General features: G+C 42.2%; 1 protein-coding gene across 1 annotated transcript in view; it reads left to right on the top strand.

The window, feature by feature from the left end:
* Positions 1-7316: 7316 nt before the first annotated feature.
* gnaz (guanine nucleotide binding protein (G protein), alpha z polypeptide) overlaps positions 7317-20087 on the top strand; it is a 51672-nt gene continuing 38901 nt past the window's right edge. Inside the window, exon 1 of the mRNA XM_015940970.3 lies at positions 7317-7685. The gene's annotated coding sequence lies outside the window, so the exon portion shown is untranslated. The remainder of the gene's footprint in view (positions 7686-20087) is intronic.

The raw sequence follows: 20087 nt of genomic DNA, 5'->3' as shown, positions 1-20087 counted from the left end.
TGTGTAATTTATATAAAGCCAGTGTTATGGAGCCATCTGGTGTTAATATTTTCTTCCACTATCAAAACCAGCTAAATTATGCTATCCATCATCTAAAACCCAGTTGTGTTTAATTCAGGTGAATCCTTTATTTAAACTTGTTTAGTTATATAGTGACTGAGGGAAATTTTTGAACACAGCCTCAGCCATTTGCTAGCAAATTATGCTAATGAGATAATAAAACCACTAAATTTTACTAATAAACTATTGTAAATCCTTATTTTTCCTTGAGCAGTGTTTGATTTATCCCATAAGCGACGGGAATCCCCTTGTTGTAGATCATAGACCTTGTGCTGTGACTAACAGAGGATGGATTCTGTTGCCTAGATAGAAGTGAAACAGCTCAATAAAGAATAAAAGAGAACATTTTAAATTCAATCTAAATTAGCAGTGACTCATTAAATAACAGAAAACAAGGGTCATGCTTATTGGTTTTCACAAGAACACATCCTTTCAGTTTCAAATCTTTATTTTAAGGGAAAATTGGAAACCTTAGTTAAATCTGAGGTTCTCCCAGCAGACACAAATGTGCTGTAGTGCCATAGTGTGTAGTTTAAAGGGACTATATGGAAGTTTGACAGTCAAAACATGTATAGAAATAATACATTTCTTCTTCATGCATTCTCCTGCAATGTCCTGGTCCTGGAGAATGAGCCCTGGCATTTTTACTGTGATTGCCTGTTTTTCTGTAAAATCACAGAAAAAGAGAGACGCTCGGGTCGAGCAGGCTGCTTCATGCGCGTTCACGCTCAGGCACAGCCCGTAGCATTTGCTATCCGTAGCTTTTCACATGCTCTAGCAAGATGGCGCCCATGAGTGGCTGTGCATCTGCTAGGCTCCTGATCTGTTTTGGTTATTTGTTGTTTTTTATTGTTTTTTCTCTATCTGGTGCGGAGTCCCAGCTAACATATGATCGAGACTTACTGTTGTCGATCAGGTCCGCGATGATCATCCTCCAGAACTCCAATACCGGACCCGCTTTCCCACCGCCTCTGGAACCTGGCGTTAACCCAGATCTCAGCCCTCCGTTACCTGTCGGCCTGCCGCTGCCCAGGAGGCCATGGAAGAGGAAATGGGGGAAGAGAGCCGGCTTCTTCGTTCAGCTTTGAAAGATCCTGAGAGGCGAAGCTCTTCCCGATCGCTGCTCCGCGGCTGTGTTGTGGCGGATCCAACAGAAACTTAACGGAGATGGGCTGATCTCGCTGTTAAATGGTGCCCCTGATGCAGGACGCTACCTGAAGGCGTGGGAGACAAAGAACCTCCGCGGGCGTAGCGTGGAGTCGCTACGTAGCTTAGCCCGCCAGCCGCCCGCCATTATCGAGCCCGCGGCACATATACCGCCAGATTCCTCTGCGAAAATGATGTTGATTAACGCGCGCTCCATCGCCAACAAGTCTCACATCCTCAACGATCTGTTCCGGACCAAAAAATTAAACTTTTTGTGGATTTCCGAGCCGTGGCAGCGCGAGGGTGACGTCACTCATCTCCGTGAGCTCTGTCCACAAGACTGCTCTTTCTTCTCTGCTCCACGGACCACAGGCCGCGGTGGAGGAACTGCTGTTATCTTTAAGAAACATTTTTCGTGCCAAGTTATATCCTCAAACTCCTACAGCTCATTTGAGATGATCATGATTAAAATTGGTCGAGTTCAACCAGTTTATGGAATTCTGGTCTATCGCCCACCTGGATCTACTTCATCCTTCCTGTCTGACTTTCAGGATCTCCTATCTTCAACTATTAAACTAGACAGGATAATCATTGTTGGAGATTTCAGCATCCATGCTGAGGATCTATCTAATAGCTCTACTAGAGAGTTCCTAAACATTATGAACTCTTTTAACTTCTCTCAACACGTATCTGGTCCCACTCACAGAGCAGGCCACACCCTGGATCTGGTCTTTTCCTACGGACTTCTTGTTGATAAGCTGCAGATAAATGATGTTGTGTTCAGTGACCATAAGTCAGTTTCTTTTCATTTCAACTTAAATTCTGAATCTCTTTTACCAGTCTCTGCCAAGCAACGACGTATTATCAACAGTTCTACCATTTAAAATTTCTCCTCCCTCTTTGACTTTGTACCCCCTTCCTCTGATGACGTAGAGCTCCTTACCAACTCATTTAATGATCACTGCCTCAAAATTCTAGATCAGGTCGCCCCTTACAAAACCAGCCGCAGTTCCAGTGCCTCTAGTTCACCTTGGCTGAAAAACCAAATTCTTGAACTTAGACGCTCCTTTAGAAAAGCGGAACGACGGTGGAAGAGGACAGGTCTGGTTGTTCATCGCGAATATTTTAAAGAACTTCTCGAGTCATACAATGAAGCTGTAGGAAATGCCAGGTCTTCTTTCTTCAGCAACCTCATATGCCAAAATAAGAATAATCCTAAGGTTTTGTTCGATACCATCTCCAGCATCGTGTCTTCTTCTCCGCAGCAGGCTCAGCTTTCTTCAGCTGATGATTGTAACAGATTTCTCCACTATTTTGCAAACAAGGTGCTGAATCTGAGATCCAGCATTCCACCAGCCCTCACCCCCTCAGGAGGGGAGGCCCCTCAGTGCTCCGAGTCTTTCACCTCCTTCTCCCCAATTACACTAAATGACTTAACCTCAATAATCAGTCAGATGAAACTCTCATCATGCTCATCAGATATCTTAACTCCCTCTGTTTTAGTCGGGTCCCTTGCCTCTATCAGTCCATCTCTGTTAACTATAATCAACAGCTCACTGAGCCAAGGCTGTGTTCCATCTTACTTTAAAAATGCAGTGGTGACTCGTCTCTTAAAGAAACCCAACCTTGACGCTAGCTCCAACAGTAACTTTAGGCCCATTTCTAAGCTACCTTTCATCAGTAAAGTACTTGAGAAGGTTGTTGAAACCCAACTCAGATCCTGGTTTTCTAAGTCAAAGATCTCTGAACCCTTCCAATCTGGCTTTCTGAAGCAGCACTCAACTGAGACTGCTCTAGTAAGGGTGCATAATGACCTCCTGATGGCTGCTGATGCAGGGAAATGATCTGTCATGGTCCTGCTCGACCTCAGTGCAGCTTTTGACACTGTAGACCACAACATACTACTAAACAGGTTAACGGCCCTGGCTGGGATTTCAGGTTCTGCTCTAGACTGGCTCTCTTCCTATCTCACTAACAGAACATTCACAGTGAAGTCCGAAACCTTCTCTTCAGATACTGCCTCTCTAACATGCGGGGTCCCACAAGGTTCAGTTCTAGGGCCTCTACTATTTGCATTTTATATTCTTCCCCTGGCTGGCATCATTCAGTCTTTCCCAGACATCTCCTACCACATCTACACTGATGATATTCAGCTCTATATGTCCTTTATGCCACACCAGTTGGACAGGCTGGCCACACTTGTACTCTGCCTGACCCAGATCAGTAACTGGCTGTCTAGCAACTTTCTTGTCTTAAATGCTAACAAGACAGAGACCCTGATCGCTGCACCCCCGGAACTTCAGCCAAAAATCGAGCAAGAAATTGCCTCTTTTTGCCCATCAGCCAAAGCCAACATTAGAAACCTAGGAGTTACTTTTGATCCAGCTTTAAGTTTAGACTCACACGTCAAAACCATCTCCCGCTCTTGTTTCTTTCAACTGAGAAACATTTCAAAAGTCCGTAAACTGGTTTCTACTGCAGATCTGGAAAAAGTCATCCATGCCTTTGTGTCATCACGCTTAGACTACTGTAACGCTCTTTTTACTGGTCTCAGCAAAACCTCCCTCTCACGCCTTCAAGCCATCCAAAATGCAGCAGCCAGACTCCTAACCAAATCCAGCAGACGAGCTCACATCACTCCAGTTTTACAGTCCCTCCACTGGCTCCCGGTAGAATATAGAATTCAGTTTAAAGTTTTAGTCCTGACCTATAGAGCTCTTAACAACCAGGCTCCAAGCTACCTATCTGAGCTTTTATCCCCACACACCACCTCTCGGAACCTTAGATCCACATCTGAAAACCTCCTGGCTGTTCCTCGAACCAGACTGAAAACCAAAGAGGACAGGGCCTTTCAGACTATTGCACCCAGACTTTGGAACAGTCTACCTTCAAATCTCCATCTTTCTAACACTGTAGAGGTCTTTAAAAATCATCTAAAAACTCACCTTTTCATCCAGGCGTTCCCTCCCTAAATGTTTCAGAATGATGGCTTTGTTTGGGTTCACACCTTCACTTTGTTTATACTCATGATTTTATTTTCTACGTTTATCACTGCTATTGTTTTTCTGATGTTTTTATTGGTTAGAGGTATTTGCCCTGATCTTTATCATGTTGTACAGCGCTTTGTGATTTATATCTGTGAAAGTCGCTATATAAATAAACTTTTACTTACTTACTTACTTACTTTAGCAGCAGAGAGGGAGGTAGTGCCAACTCAGCGACTGTTCCTAACTCCTAGTGATGAACCTAGCTACATTTCTGAGGACCCTTAGCTACTTTCTGTAGAACTTTCTTCTAGATATTTCCTGCAAATTAGCAACAAAATAGTCATTTTCACTCTGAACCGTTCTTTGGATTGACGTTGTTTCAGCTGTCAACAAGGATATAAAAGTTACAGATACAATGAACGTCACTGGTGCTTTAACTCATTTAGTAAGATGTCTGACTCTCATGTAGGAGACATGGTTTCGAGTCCAGGGGTGAATAAAGTTTGTTATTTGGAGTTTCTTTTTTACATTAATGATAATTTTTTTACAGTAATAAGACGCCCACATTTTTATTTGAGACTCGCCGAAAGGCATTGAATTCATGGATAAGAAAGATGTGGGTTCAACTTTCATTTTGGTACAATTTTTCAAGCAAGGGAAGGGAATGATCTGAGCATGCAGGAGGACTGACCCATCATAAACCTTTGTCAGCTGTGCTGAAGAGAAAGGTACAGAACCAAATTATTTAATTAATTAGCTGTGCATTCTCTTGTCCTTTATCCTTCGGGCCACACACACACACACACACACACACACACACACACACACACACACACACACACACACACACACACACACACACACACACACACACACACACACACACACACACACACACACACACACACAGGACTGTCTCAGCTGTTATTTTCGTTACGGAGTGTGCACGTACAGCATGCGCACCTCGTGCACGAGCCTACTATTGAAGCTGCCATTACGCTTTTGGCCTGAGGGGGCAATCGCGAGCATAAAAATGCAAAAGTCCGAAAAGTCCCTTTAAGGACAAGCCCTGCTGTGCTTTTAATACAACATCTTCAAATGAATTCAAAATCTCACAGGTAGCTAGAGTTTAATTACTTAATGAGGATAATTTTGTCCTTTACTTAGTCTCTCATACAGTATCATTCAATTTTAGAGAAATTACTCAGAATTACACCAAGAAGAAATAGTTACATTTAGATTATTTGAAGATGGAAAGGTCCCACAAAAAGGTGTGGTTGACTGAAAAACCATTTAAAACATGTTTATTCTGATTATAATTGGCCACTCTGAGTTTTCATGCAGGCTGACCATGAAAATAGTCTCCTACAGCTATCTCCTGCGTTACAGTCTGATAGAAAATAGATGGTGAAATATTTTAATATCCTCACAGATCAACGTCACACTATGCTTTAGCATTCACGGACTCACCTATCTTGACTCACGAGAAGGCTGTTTTTGGTTTAACGTCCAGGAATCAGTAGGGAATGTCTCGGCAAGTTTAAGCTAACCATTAGCATTAGCAACTTCACTTCACAGCAGAACTCTTCCAGGATTGTGTTATTTGTGGAGATAAAACATACATGTTTCAAGTAGAAAACCAGTTTTTAAACAAACACCTGGCATAATGCCATTACATGTTCACCAGGAACTTGTGTTCTTTATTAACCAGCTGGATCTTTGTTTTAATTGGAGGCAGAAGCTTTTAAATATGAGGAATAATATGTTTCTGTCACACCTGGTGGTTTTTTTCTGCTGCTTTGAGGTTTGACATTTTAAAGAAACTCATAACCAAAAAAAGCTTAATGATCCATTTAAAGGTTATCCTGTCAGAATGGCTCTTGTGTTGTATTTTGTGTGGTGGTTAATCATGATTTATATAGAAACATGAAACCTTGTGATGTTTCTTCCACCTTTTTCCACTAGTTCCTTCTCCAATAACAGTGAAACTGAGAAACGGTCCCCAATTTAAAGAAGTGAGTGGATGCTCATGTTTTAGGTGGTTACGATACACACCAACAGGTGTAAAACCTGATCGCCAAATGAAAATACCCTGATAAATGGTCAGAGAGAGGCAGGTAGCCCTCCACCCCCACCACCACCACCACCAGATGTGTACTTGCTCTGGCTTTAGCCGATTAATTATCTCATAGTTTATGACACCAGGGTTGGTGTCCAGGCAATTGCATTACGCCACACACCCTGAGCAACCTGATCTAGGGGATTTGTTCCTGATGGACAGAGTGTGTTTGGACATGTGTTTGATATAAATAAGGGAGGAGTCTCTTTACACACACCGGCGACGTGTGTAGTGAAAGGGCAGCAAAGCAGCAGAAGTGTGAACTTTTTGTTCCGTCTTTTTTTTTTTATGTCTTTGGTAGCGTGAGCCTGATTGAATAAGATTTCACAGGCTGATTTTGTCTTTGTGCATTTTTTGGTTAAAGACGAAGACCCAGAGGAGAGGAACCACCCATCCACGCCCAGTTTTATGCTGCCTTATTTGCTCAAGCCTCTATCAGTTCCTGGTTATAGCCAATAGTAATAAAGGAAGTGGTCCCACTGTCACAGAAACAGTTGGCACGGAAACAGCACATTATACCATCATCCAGTCTCCCCCACCCTGCCCCCTTTCCCTTTGTCGTCATTTATTCCCCTCCCTTCCTCTCCTCTGCTCTCCTCTCCTCCTGCCTTGTGTGCTTTTTTTTCAGTCATCAATGAAATCACAACCAACCCTGCTGCTGGTCTGTCATAAAGCACGTTACACCCAGAAGGAGCAGCTCTGCTCCCCGTTGCACCTTCCTTCTGTCAGTCAGGAGCTCAGATTCCTTAACTACCAATGCATTTTTAAACACTGAGAAACAAAGATGCTGCAGCCATCAAAGTGTGTTTTCTCTCTGCAACTCTCATGATTTAATCCTGACCATTTCTCCCCCCATTCGCTCCTCTCTCTCTCTCTCTCTCTCTCTCTCTCTCTCTCTCTCTCTCTCTCTCTCTCTCTCTCTCTCTCTCTCTCTCTCTGTCTCGCTCTCACTGCTGACTCCTCCCTCCATTTCTGTCATGCACTCCCTCTCTCTGCCTCTGTCTTTGACACACTCAAATACACACATATATACACACCCTCCACCCCCATCGCTGCAGTGTCTCAACTGCCTTGGAGCAAGCAAGAGAGGATATAGAACACAGACGTTCAGAAGACAGAGGAAGAGGCCCACTGAAACACATCCACACACACATACACACACACACACACATATGCAAACATGCACACATATTTACAGACACACACACATACACACACACACAAAGATGTGCTCGTGTGTGAGAGCCAGTGAAGATGAGGATGGTATGAAGATTAAGCGGAGGCACTAGAGGTGCATTGCACAGAGGCGTTCTCTCCCAGCAAAGGGCTTGTCTGCAGTCTCCTGTATAAATGGATGCTGGATTGTGAGCACGGTAAGCTTGAATATTCTTATCTGTTGATTTTTTGTTTTCAGTTTTAATCTATGACCCTGCAGGATTAGGTTTCATTGTGCTCGTATTGTGAACACCGACTGATAAATTAGGGAAAGTGATGTTCAGGGATGGCACCAAGGCAGCCAGGAAGGCAGGCAGCCTGTCCAATCCCCTCCTCCACCCTCTTAGCTCAGTGCCAATGGACGCCGCTATCTTACGCTTTGCAATTTGACTCATCATCTCCCTGGAGCATCCTTGATTCTTATTGAAAGCTTTTAAACAAACACAATGCTTCCTTTACATAACTATTGTATGTAGGACAAGTGGAGGATGCATCAAAGATTTGTGTGCGCGTGCGTGTGCGTCTGAGCTTTGTCCAGTCCATAAGCTGTGGAAAACAAGGAGAGTAAAAAAATAAAAAAATAAACCCGCCATCACATGATAAGGTGCTCAGCACTTACAACTGGCTTTACGAGATGCTGAATGTGAATGTGCAGTGGGAGGTACACAAATCCCGAAGAGTTTGGCTCAGCAGGGGCTGTGATAAGACAGCAAAATATGGCCAGGGACATTGTGGGATTTGCTAGTTTAGCTTGCTGTCTGCTACATTCTGTGAAGTTAAATTGTATCAGTTAATTATCTCTATCTTCAACTGGGATTTATTTACTTCCTTAGTGTAAAAAAATTAAAACGAACCAAGGAAGACGCAGGCGAAACAGGACAACTGTGACATTTTATTTTCACAGATGCATCAGGGGAACATCGTGTCTACTATACACAATGTGTGTTTGAGTCATGTCCTTTATGTATACATCTATTTTTTTATTTCTGGAACGGGGGTTGGATAAAAATTAGGCGGTAGATGGGCTGGGGGTTTAACGGTGGGAAGGCAGATGGGGCAGAGGGGCGGAGGTCGATGCAGCACAGAACGAGACGGGGAAAGAAGGAAAGAGAAGACTTGGCACAGATCAGATAAATGAGCAGGAGGGGAGATGGTGGTGGGACGGTGGTAATCTCACAGTGGTAGAAAGATGGTGTTTCTGAGCATGTGACACAGAAAGAATACTGAATGAGTCTGTGAGAGAGCTTCACCAAGCCCTGAGACCTCCCTGGAGTCAAGACAACGATGGAGGAAATCACACCACAAGTTTCTGTCTTAAGTTTCACTAAATATTAGACAAATACACACGCTGAACCCTGCTGTAATGCTGCCTGACTGAATTTGTGAGAAAAAGGAAAACTTGAGAGGAATCTGAACCTCCTAGCCGGCTACAAACTCAACTTACAGCTTTTTACAAACTATTATTTAAAAAGGCGCACTATGAAATATTATTTAAAGGTTTGAGAAGTCACTCTGCGGCCTAAATATACAGTTAGTTCACCAAGCCATCATGTCATCATGTTGCTGCACCAGTTTCTGGACAAAATCTAAATTCTGTGGGCTTTAACACAGCAGCCAGAATCAGAACTGGCAGTGCAACATTGATTGTTTAGCATACAAACAATATTTTGTAGGTCTCATTGTGTCCTTGTGTGCTTTTATTTGCTGGTGATCTCACTCTCCTCCTTTCCTCTACATTCAGCTGCTGTCTCAGTGACAGGCGGGTAACCCTCTGAAGACAAAACAAGGTCACGTCGGCTGGCGCATATAGGCCCTAAATTGTTCTGAAAGTTGTTCTGGCATCTAATTTATCTTTTACAATTGTCTTTTTCCCACTGTGGTGTTGTAAAGTGACATTTCAGAGGTCACTGCAGACATTGGATTTTAAATGATGGACGCAAAAAGGTCCAGAATATGCTCACATGATGGGACATCAGAAGGCTTCCACCCTTGTTCTAGTACTGGAGAAACCCAGTAATCCAAACACCTAAACCACCTACAGCCCGTTGCATGAATCAAGCATTTCTACAACTAAATTGGGCTTTTTGTTTAAATTAAGAGATGTAGTATGCTGCAACTCAACAATCTTTTCTTCACGTCAAAATGGGAGCGATGTTGTGGAAAACCCTGCTGAGTTGACCTCCTTCCACCCCTTTTGTACCTCCATTCCATTGCGTGACATAATGGCAGAAGACAGCAGGGACACACTCAACTTTAAAGTGACAGTGGCTGTTGAGGTAGCCGTTCGTGCACAGGGGAGGCCGATGTCACAGTCCGATGCTCTTTAAGATGTTTTTTTTTTACTTCGTAGGTGAGCACACTGGCAGCTCGGACAATTAAACTCAGCTCTATTACAGTAAAGTGCCAAGGGGGCCAGGAGAAGTTCCCTCAGCTGTCTGCTTAATAAAATGATTAATTTAAGATGTCATTTATTTCCTAGCCAGGGAGTAGAAGAGTTATCACTGAAATCACGTTCTACTCATGTAAACTGAGCTCGTCTTTAATCTAAGAATGTCAGTCACTCTTTGTTCTGATTCAGCTGGCTCAGCATTTGTGTTTGTTTTGGGTCCTTGATCCCAGCCAGGTACCGGGATGAAGTGTCATCTCCAAACAGACATGCTTTGGCAGCCCTTCCTTCCAGGCAGGCGCGGCAGCAGACCAGACTAATGAATTACTTGACATCGGGGTCGAATCGAACCAAATCTTAGAGCGATTTGTGTGAACGAGTGAGGATTAGGTTATCTTTCAGCATTACGTAAAACAACACGGGCTGAGTTGATCCCTCTCTTTCTCTTTGCCCTCTTTTCTAATTTTTGCACACAAGGGCCGGTCTGTTTTCGTGAGGGCGGCGAGTGAGAGAGGCCTTTGCTTCCACCACTCCAATCTGAGTGATGAGAGGGCAGAGCAGAGGGGACTAACAGAGAAACTTTGTGTTCTGATGCACACACATAACAGCAGTCATATGACAACAAGGAGGTGGTGGAGAGGGACGGGGGAGGATGAGGGAGAGCCGTGGCCTACTACACTGGTAGGACTCAGAAAGTATTAGGAATCTGGACAGAGAACATGCATGGATGCACATAGTTGACCATTCAGTCCGGATTGCAGTATGACATCATAAAACAATTAAAAAAAATGATGTTTACTACAAAACAAGCAACTTGTTTTGATGAGGGCGTGCAGGTTTGCTTTTCCAAGACAATACCTGAAAATGGCTCGAAGCTGATGGAGCATGTCAGTGACCTTAACAATCAGCAGTGCTTTATTTTATTTTAGCATTTAACACAAACATTTCTAACCCCAGAACTTGATTCAGTTTGGTGGAATGTGGTGGTAGAGCAGTTCGGTTTTGGTCATGGGATGTTTCTTCCACATCTTCTATTCACATCTCTAATTAAAACCCTCAAAATCTACAGTTGAACTGTGTCGTTGTGTTTTTTGAAAAAGTTTCTCCTTTAGGATTAAAGGGACGTTCCACTTTAGTCTGTTGACATATTCCCAATAGTTACAGAAGTGGGGGTGAGCCCAGTCATTCTCCTAATGTGACAGTATTATGTTAGCTTTAGCTTAGCATAAACAATGTAAGTGAATGGTACCAGCTAGCATGTTGTGTGGAAAAAGTCATGAAATGACAAATACTGATCCTAATTTTTCTTGGTGACCTCAATAATCATATCGACTGCGAATGAAAATAATAAATAACACAAAGGAGTTGATTTAGACTCGGGAAATTACGACAATGCACCTCTGTAAGCCGCCGCTGCAAGGCACAGAAACGTGATTCAGCTACCCCAAAAGATACCTTCCTAAGCCATCATTTTTGTCCGTCATGTACTTAGACATTTGTAATGCAACTTACTATGGTGTTCCTTCAAAATAACTGCACCAGGTAAATGCTTAGTAGCCACACATTTGCATTTACTGCATCGTGTCTTTGCACTTTACAGCAGCGCTTTGTCGCAATGTAGTCCCTAATCTAAATCTGCTTCTGCAATTCCTTCATGTTACTTATTATTTTCATTTGCAATTGAGATACTTATTGAGGTCACCAAGAAAAATGAATACCATCACTTTTCATACAAAATGCTAGCTGTTACCATTCACTTACATTGCTTATGCTAAGCTAAAGCAAACAGAATATTACCAGATTAAGCGAATGACCGGCCTGGAAACAAATGCTTTCTCCTACTGATCTAATTCAAAATTTTGTTTGGGGGTGGAATATCCCTTTTGCATCTTTGAGCATCGTTTTGTTCTCATGATGTTGAATCTCATATGTAAGGCGTTAGTAGCTGTCGAAGTGCTGCATGTGCTGCAGTTTCTTCTCTGCTTTCCTGTTTCATATATCAAATCTTTGTCTGCAGTTAAAATCTGTGAGTTGTAGAAACCTGAAAATGTCTCTTAGCCACAGTTTCCTGCAGTTGCAGAAAGCATTTATCTTATCTGTCAAAGCACAAATATCTTGCTGAAGTGAGCATTTAAATGTAGATTACAGTGTTATTTTTTTATTTGAAATAGTCTCAGTGTAAAGGATATGTGCTCACCACAAAGAAGAGACGCACACACTCTCATGTCCACCTTAAAACATCTCACCCCTTTGCATCAGACGGCCTGCTAGTAGACCCAGCCTCTGCACAAGCATGCCATTGTCATCGCCGGTTGGCCTTGTGACTCAGTGTGACCCGCTGGATTGGAGAAGAGAGAACACAGCCGCTGAGATCAGGAGCGTTAAACAGAGCATTATCACAAGAAAGCATCCAGCATACAGAGACCTCTCCCCCACCAACCCGTCCCCACCCTCCCCACTGTTTTTGGGGGAGTCCAGAGCAAAGAACACAGCCTGTCATTGTTTGATTTAATGAATCAGGCATCATCACATATGTACTAGCATGTTTCTAACAAGACCACTTTTAAACAAAAACTTGAACTGTTGAAAAAATAAACTTTTCATGAAGAAGGTATATTTGTTTTTTGGCTCATCTTATTTTTTCCTAACTCATGTGTGTTTTAGTCTGGAGCTCATTGGTATCCACACAGTTGCTGAGAAGTGAATGAAGTTCCAGGCTGACAAATGTGGTAAAATAATCCAAAGGTTATAGGACCAAATGTGAAGTGGCACAAACAGCTGAATGGAGCTGATTATCGCTCTTCCTGTGACCTATATCTCACACGATTCTGATACATAGCGGAGTGACCACAAAGCTCTGACTCATCATTCAGAAACGAGCCTTCTGAGCAGGATTCTTAGCTTCATGTTGATGAGATCTGCACAGCAAACCGCTTTGGTGACTCCTAGCAACGATAGTATCATTTGCAGGAAGCGTCCCATGATTGAACACTGTGAAACCTGTGTTAATTGGTGCCGAGGTGAGATTGATCTATCGGTCTGCAGCTTGCAGCATGAGATTGACTAGGTCTGCTTTCTGCCCCACATTCCACAATGTTCCAGCCGTCTACAAACAGCATAGCGCCCAGCAGATCACCCACTAATAATTTTCTTTTCTTATTTTGCTGAAGTCTCTTTGAACACAACCCGTGCTGGTATACTGCTTCACATGACTGCTTATCACACTGATGGGTCAGCTATCAGCTATTAGCCTTGTGTTTGTCTTTTGGCTTTTAATTGAAATGGACAGCAGCTAGTAGTCAGATTAAATCTGGTAAAATAGATTATCTGTTGCAAACATGTTGGATACTTGAAGACTAAGAATAACATAAACGTAGCCAGATCCATCTGGAAAATAGATACCTTCCACATCTCCAGAAGTCTTTCCAGTAGCTCTTGTAACTTGGATTTAAGACCCCTCTCAGACTCTAGACCTAAACACATCCCAGATGGGAGGCTGTGACAAAACAAACATTTTGTGCAAAAGATATTCAATCTTACCCATCATTAATAGCCTCCAGAGGTGCTTCTATTTGGACAATCCCATTGGATTTTATCTGAGTGATGCCAAGATCAAAGTGGATTGACTCCATTTAAAAGTGGCTCAAATATTCTTTTTATAATGAATCCATTCAAGCCTGGGGTGCCCAATCCTTGTCCTGAGTGGCCGGTATCCAGCATGTTTTAGTTGTTTCCCTGCCCCGACACAATTGATTCAGCAGCTGAGTAACCTGTTCAGCAGCACGTTAAGCTCTGCAGAAGCCTGTTAATCACTGGCAGATTAAAATCAGGCATGTTGAAGCAGGGAAACGACAAAAACGTGCAGGATACTGGTACTCCAGGACCAGGATTGGGCGCCCGTTATAAAATGTTACACCAGGTATGCTGTGATTATGTTCATTTTATACATTTGGCAGATATGTTTACTTATAAAAGACAATGTAACAAGGTAGTTATCCTTAAAGAGAACAATAAACAGAATAGAACACTAGTCAGAGTTGACAAGGGTAACAGTGTAATACACAGCAGGTTGTATAATTTTGAGTATTCTCATTTCCTAGTAGTCTTACCTACTTATCATGATGATTGTAGACATTTGTCTCCAAACTACAGCTACAAGTCCAATAAGACAACAGACATAGCCTTCATACCATTACCCATTTGTTTTGTTGACGTGGATTGTAATTTTCCATGTTGTAGACTTAATGACATTGGAAGCTGAGAATCAAAACGGCAGTTTGAGCTTCCGAGATTTGATTCACCATTCTGGTCCAAAACATTGAAATTTGTGCTGCAAAAACAGACCTGATGAGAATAGATTCAAAGTCATAAGTGTTCGGTGTCTTCAGAATGTAATCATAGACATGAAATATCTTGTTTATATGCACTGTTGTCAACTTTTTGACAACAGCTGAGAAATAGATAACATAGTCCTGAAGAATGAATAACTACAAATATAATAATAAATTATTGTTTTTTATTCTGTCAGCACCTCAACTGAAAGCTTAAATTCAACTTGATACGAGTCAAATAAATGATGTAAATTTCTTTGACTCTGGTGGAGAGTTAATGCTGTGCTTTAGACCGACGCCACTCCAAACGATTGTCATGAACCTTCTGACCTCCACCTACAAACTCAGAAGCCTTGCTAATGTTGCACAGATCCATCTGAGTGCAGTTCTGAACAATGTTTGTTCATTTCCTCACATTGCACTTCGGGAGTTGTAGGTTTCCATTTTACCGCTCAGATTTCTTTTCCTGCGGTACATTTCAAATCCATGTGCTGCGTAAAAAAGCTGTCAACGATCCTGTTTATCTGTAAGAGGAAAATCATCATCCGTTTGACAGATTTCAGGTTACATGTGTCATCATTTACTTAACAAATATTTCCTTTTAAACACAAAACCATTTTGTTCTAACCGGCTTTATGATTATTTTTTATGATTATTAGCATCTATCATATAAAGATGTCACCATGTTGGCCACTATTTTGCACCTTACTAATGGATGACTTATTTACTGTCTTTATGGCTGCAAAAAACACCTTTTTTCAGTAGACCCTGTTGTCTGCCGCTGTTTGTCTGGACAAGACACAGCACTGTTCCTCAAAAGGCTGTCTTGTTCCCTTGAGATGATTTCTAAACCCTTCTGCGTTATTATACAACTCTAATAACTGAGAATGCATAGTTGTAAAATAACAAGTTGTTCTCTCAGACACGGGGAACAAAAATCCTGTTTCAGTATGACAGCAGGGCGGATCCTTCTGTAAAATCCCTCGGCTAGAAATCACTCTGCTAAATATTCTGGAAAAGGACACGCTTCTCTGAAATCTGCTCTTGGACGACTCTGATTTAGTGAAGGATGTTTTTTATTGACAGAAAACAGATTATAAAGCAAAGGAGAATTTTCTTTTTGTAGGTTGAAAGGTTTGGGTTTTTGTAAGGCTAATGTTAAAGAATCAGAGCAGCTGATTGGTTTATTAAAGAAGGTCTTAAAGGAACGTCATGAATGAAAATCAAAATAAGGTGCGTGCTGATTGTCCGGTTCACCCCAATGGTTCTATGATGCTGCTTGAAGCCAACTCTGTTTACGGCTGGGTACGATATCCACGTAAGTCAGTAGGCAAGCTATGAATCTATCTGGATTTCATTCAAAGTCTGGATATTTCCATCCTGGAATGTTACACGTGTTCTCCTTTATTCTTTGTCGTTTTCCTCTTGTCCAACATGGAAGTAGTAGCTTGGGCTAGCATTGTTCTGCTGTTAGCATACTGCCACCCACATTTATGTGGGCTGGGACATGCAAATTTAAGGTTGTGTGTCTAATGTGTTAACCCAGCTTTACTCAGAACACACCATTTCTCCATGCCATTACAGCATCACTAATTTACCTAGGAAAGATGATCGGAGAATGCTCAAACCTTTTGGTGTGCTCCATTAGCCCTCTGATGCATGAATTATGAGATCTTCAACCATGATTTTTTAAACAATTTTTTTCATTCATCTTTAGATGTGAATGAAACAAATTTCAACAAATATTTTTTGTACCATTTTGTTAATTTACAAATAATTTATTACATGTCCATCTCAGTGTACAACGTGCATTCTGAACATGAAATATGGTGGCTTGACTTACTGAAGTCCAAATGGAGGGGCTCACATGCAATAAAGTCTTCAACAGCTGTGCTTAATAGCAAAAATAAAGAAATAACAATTTTGAGTACCTGTCCACTGTAGTGACCATTATGCATCAAAGGGTTAGACACAACCTAAACGAGGCTTTACATTCGAGGATCTATTTTACATTAAACTGTTGTTCTTTGCCAAGACCATGTTTGTAACTTTTAAGGACGAAAATATGTGATAAATGATCCACACTTTCAGAGTCAGAGGACTCCAAAGCACTTTACTTTACAGTGTAGCATTCATCCATTCACTTACTGATGGTAATAAGCTACACTGAAGACACAGCTGCCCTAGGGAGCTCTGAGAGAGGAAAGGCTGCTGAGCACACCACCGGTCCCTCTGACCACCACAAGCAGGCTAGGCGGTTAAAGTGTCTTGCCCAAGGACACAACAGCAGCATTTTCTGGTGGGAGCAGGGATCGATTCTTCAACCCTCTAATTACTGGACAATCTGCTCTACATCCTGAGCTACTGCTGCCCCTTATGTGCAGCCATAGCGTTACAATAATAATAATAATAATAATAATAATAATAATAATAATAATACATTTTATTTAAAAGCGCCTTTCAGAACACCCAAGGTCACTTGACAGAAAACACGTAATAAAATACAATAAAACAATAATAAAACCCAAACAAGAAAAAAAAAACAAAGAGAGAAACATTTCAATAAAATCAGAGGTTGTAAGCAGATTTAAACATATGTGTTTTGAGTTTTGTTTTGAAAAGGGTAAAACTGTCGATGTTCCTGATGTCTGGGGGAAGTGAGTTCCAGAGACGAGGAGCAGAGCGGCTGAAAGCTCTGCTCCCCATGGTAGCGAGACGGGCAGAAGGAACCGCAAGATGGATGGAAGAAGAAGATCTGAGAGAACGGGATGGGGTGTGAATATTTATAAGTTCTGAGATATATGGAGGAGAGAGGTTGTGGATTGCTTTGAAGGTATGGAGGAGAATTTTGAAGATGGACCTGAATTTAACTGGGAGCCAGTGAAGCTGTTGGAGAACCGGGGTGATGTGGTGAAAGGAAGGGGTTCTGGTGATAATACGGGCTGCTGAATTCTGGACCAGTTGCAGTTTATGATGGAGTTTGTTGGGGAGACCATAAAGAGGTTAGGGTTAGGGTTGGTGGTATTGAGTTTGGTGATGGGAGAAACTCATCTTTGCTCAAGAAAGCTTCCTTTGCAGGGGCTCAACTTTAGATGTAGAGTGAATGGAGCAGACATCGAGGAAAGAGTCCGAGTAGAGTTGCCGCTTCTCCACACTGAGAGGAGCCAGCTGAGGTAATGGACATGTGGTCTGGTTACCTCCTGGATGCCCCCCAGCTAGTCAACAACATGATCAAATCACCTCCACCAACGCCACCTTTTTAGACTATTTATTGGTTTTATGAGTCATCAGTTGGAGCTGACAAATGTAGTCATCAATAAAGTTGTATACATGTTTCTTCAGTGTAAGCTCTCCATTTGTTTTCAGCTAACTAGAAGCAACTGTGAATTGCATACTCTACAGCATCCCAGTATGCTACTCACATCTGATTACAAGAACGTGCACGGCCCATTTTTGTGGTGCATAAACTGTTAATTGTGTTGGATTAAGATCAGATCACGCTTACAGTGTACACAAACTACTCTGGCACTTGTTTGAAACAAAACCAAGATCAGCTCTTGAAAAAGGTTTTGGTTGGTTAGATGCGCACCTTTGTGTGATTACTGTGTTCACATCTGCCCAAACAAACCACACCAAGGGGTACAACAAACCAATGTTCAATTTAAACAAGCTAAACATCCAGTGTGATCTACACTGGGGCCTGATGTTGATCAGTAAACATTCACACCTGTGCCACAGTTTATTGAAAGCTCATCTCTGTAGAAGAAACACTTCCTGTATAAACAAATGAATATGTAACAGTCTGGAAGGTCAGAATTAAGGTCTTACAAGCGTCCAAGGAAAGCATACAAAACAATGTTCTCCTTATTGGAGTTTGCTTTTACTTCTCCCGAAGTCTCTTTATGTTCTGAATAAAACAACACAGTCAAAAAAAGGGCCAAACATAGTCAGATATGAACTTACAAAAAAGGAAGTAGAAAACGTAGAAAACGTCAAAGTGAAAAAGTCTGTATTTACGCTGGCAGATATCAACGATTTAAAAAAAGGCAAATTTGTGCCTAATTAATCAGCCAGCAGATCAATCCATACACTTCCTGTGTGCGTATTGTCCATTAATTGGGTGAGGAGACTCTATCAATCTAAATGCCTCTTAACATAATACCAACATCAATCAACAAGACCGACATAAAACGATGTTTTCCATCATGTTATTGGTTTTTGACACAGTCCAAGGTCTGTGTGAAACCAAGTGATGCTGCTCAGTCAACCTGCTGACCGAGTGGGCTTCACTTCTCTACTGTCATAAAAAAGTCCATTTCCTTGAAGCTGCTGTGAGGAGATGGAAATGTCCTTACACACACCTTTTTAACGGTAGTCTTTATGGGGACGATGAACGCAACGGAGGTTGACTTTCTTAGTCTCTTCCCTAACACAGGTGTCAACCCCCACACTGCTCCTCCATCGACCTTGGCCCACTTAGCCGTGATGAATTGGCTATTTTTCTGCCATGGTTTGGTTTGGCGCACAGTCAGTCATTCACAACGTTATGCCCCCCTGTCTTTGTGGAGCTGTTGCCATGCAGGATGTGAGTTTAGTCGGAAAAAGAGCATCTGAGTGTTTTTGTGGTTTTCTCAGCCATGAAAAAAAAAGCTTCCTGGTGTTTTTAAATTTTACTTAACATGTCATAACGTTCTGTCTGATCAGTGTAAATGGATACTGATTAAGTGGTTCTTAACCCTCTCAGGCTCAAAATAAGTTTTGATAAAAGGACGAACAACTAAGTCCTTCAGGGGTACTTCTGCGTTAAAAAATGCTCATGAAATACGTATGTGGAGTAACCAGGTAGGTAGGTTTTAACGTTGCAAATCTGCAACGCCTGCCTCCAGAGGGTTAATTGGAAAATGTGATTAGCAGCTGCTGAACACTAGGAGGATGGTTGAGTGCTGTGAAGGACATTTTCTCTCCTGTTTTTGCACCAAAGCTCCTCATTTGATCACCTCTGAAAGGCAAGACTGTTGACCAGAACGCTGACACAGAAACACGTACTCACACACACTTGCACGCCTCATCTATAAACCATTACAGGCAGACCAACATATGCCTTTCATCTTTCTTCTAATAGTAACAACTTTTGCTTTTTATTAGTTTTTATATTTTATATGGACCAGCTCTATACCCTTAGGAGGGTCCTGGAGGGTGCGTGGGAGTTCGCCCAACCAATCTACTTGTGTTTTATGGATTTGGAGAAGGCGTTTGATTGCGTCCCTCAGAGGGCCCTGTGGGGGGTACTCCGGGAGTATGGGGTACCAGGCCCTCTGATACAGGCTTTTAGGTCCCTGTATGACCGGTGTCAGAGCTTGGTCTGCATTGCCGGCAGACGGTTGGGCTCGTTTCTGGTGAGAGTTGGACTCCGCCAAGGCTGCCCTTTGCCACTGATTCTTTTCATAACTTTTATGTACATGATTTCTAGACACAGCCAAGGTGTTGAGGGGATCTGTTTTGGTGACCTGAGGATTGAGTCTCTGTTTGTTGCAGATGATGTGGTCCTGTTGGCTTCATCAGAACATGATCTTCAGCTCTCACGAGCGGTTCGCCTCAAGTGGAGGAGTTTAAGTATATCTGGGTCTTGTTCACGAGTGAGGGAAAGCTGGAGCATGAGACTGAATGGCAGATTGGTGTTGCATCTGCAATGATGTGGGTGTTGTACTGATTTGCAAAGGTGAAGAGAGAGCTGAACCAGAAGGCAATCAATCTACATTCCAACCCTCACCTATGGTCACAAGCTTTGGGCAGTGACCGAAAGAACGAGATCACGGAGACAAGCGGCCGAAAAAAGTGTTCTC

Source organism: Nothobranchius furzeri, chromosome 6 (genome assembly GCF_043380555.1).
Source record: "Nothobranchius furzeri strain GRZ-AD chromosome 6, NfurGRZ-RIMD1, whole genome shotgun sequence".
In the NCBI taxonomy this organism is placed as follows: domain Eukaryota; kingdom Metazoa; phylum Chordata; class Actinopteri; order Cyprinodontiformes; family Nothobranchiidae; genus Nothobranchius; species Nothobranchius furzeri.
This window is presented reverse-complemented; position numbering and strand designations above follow the sequence as displayed.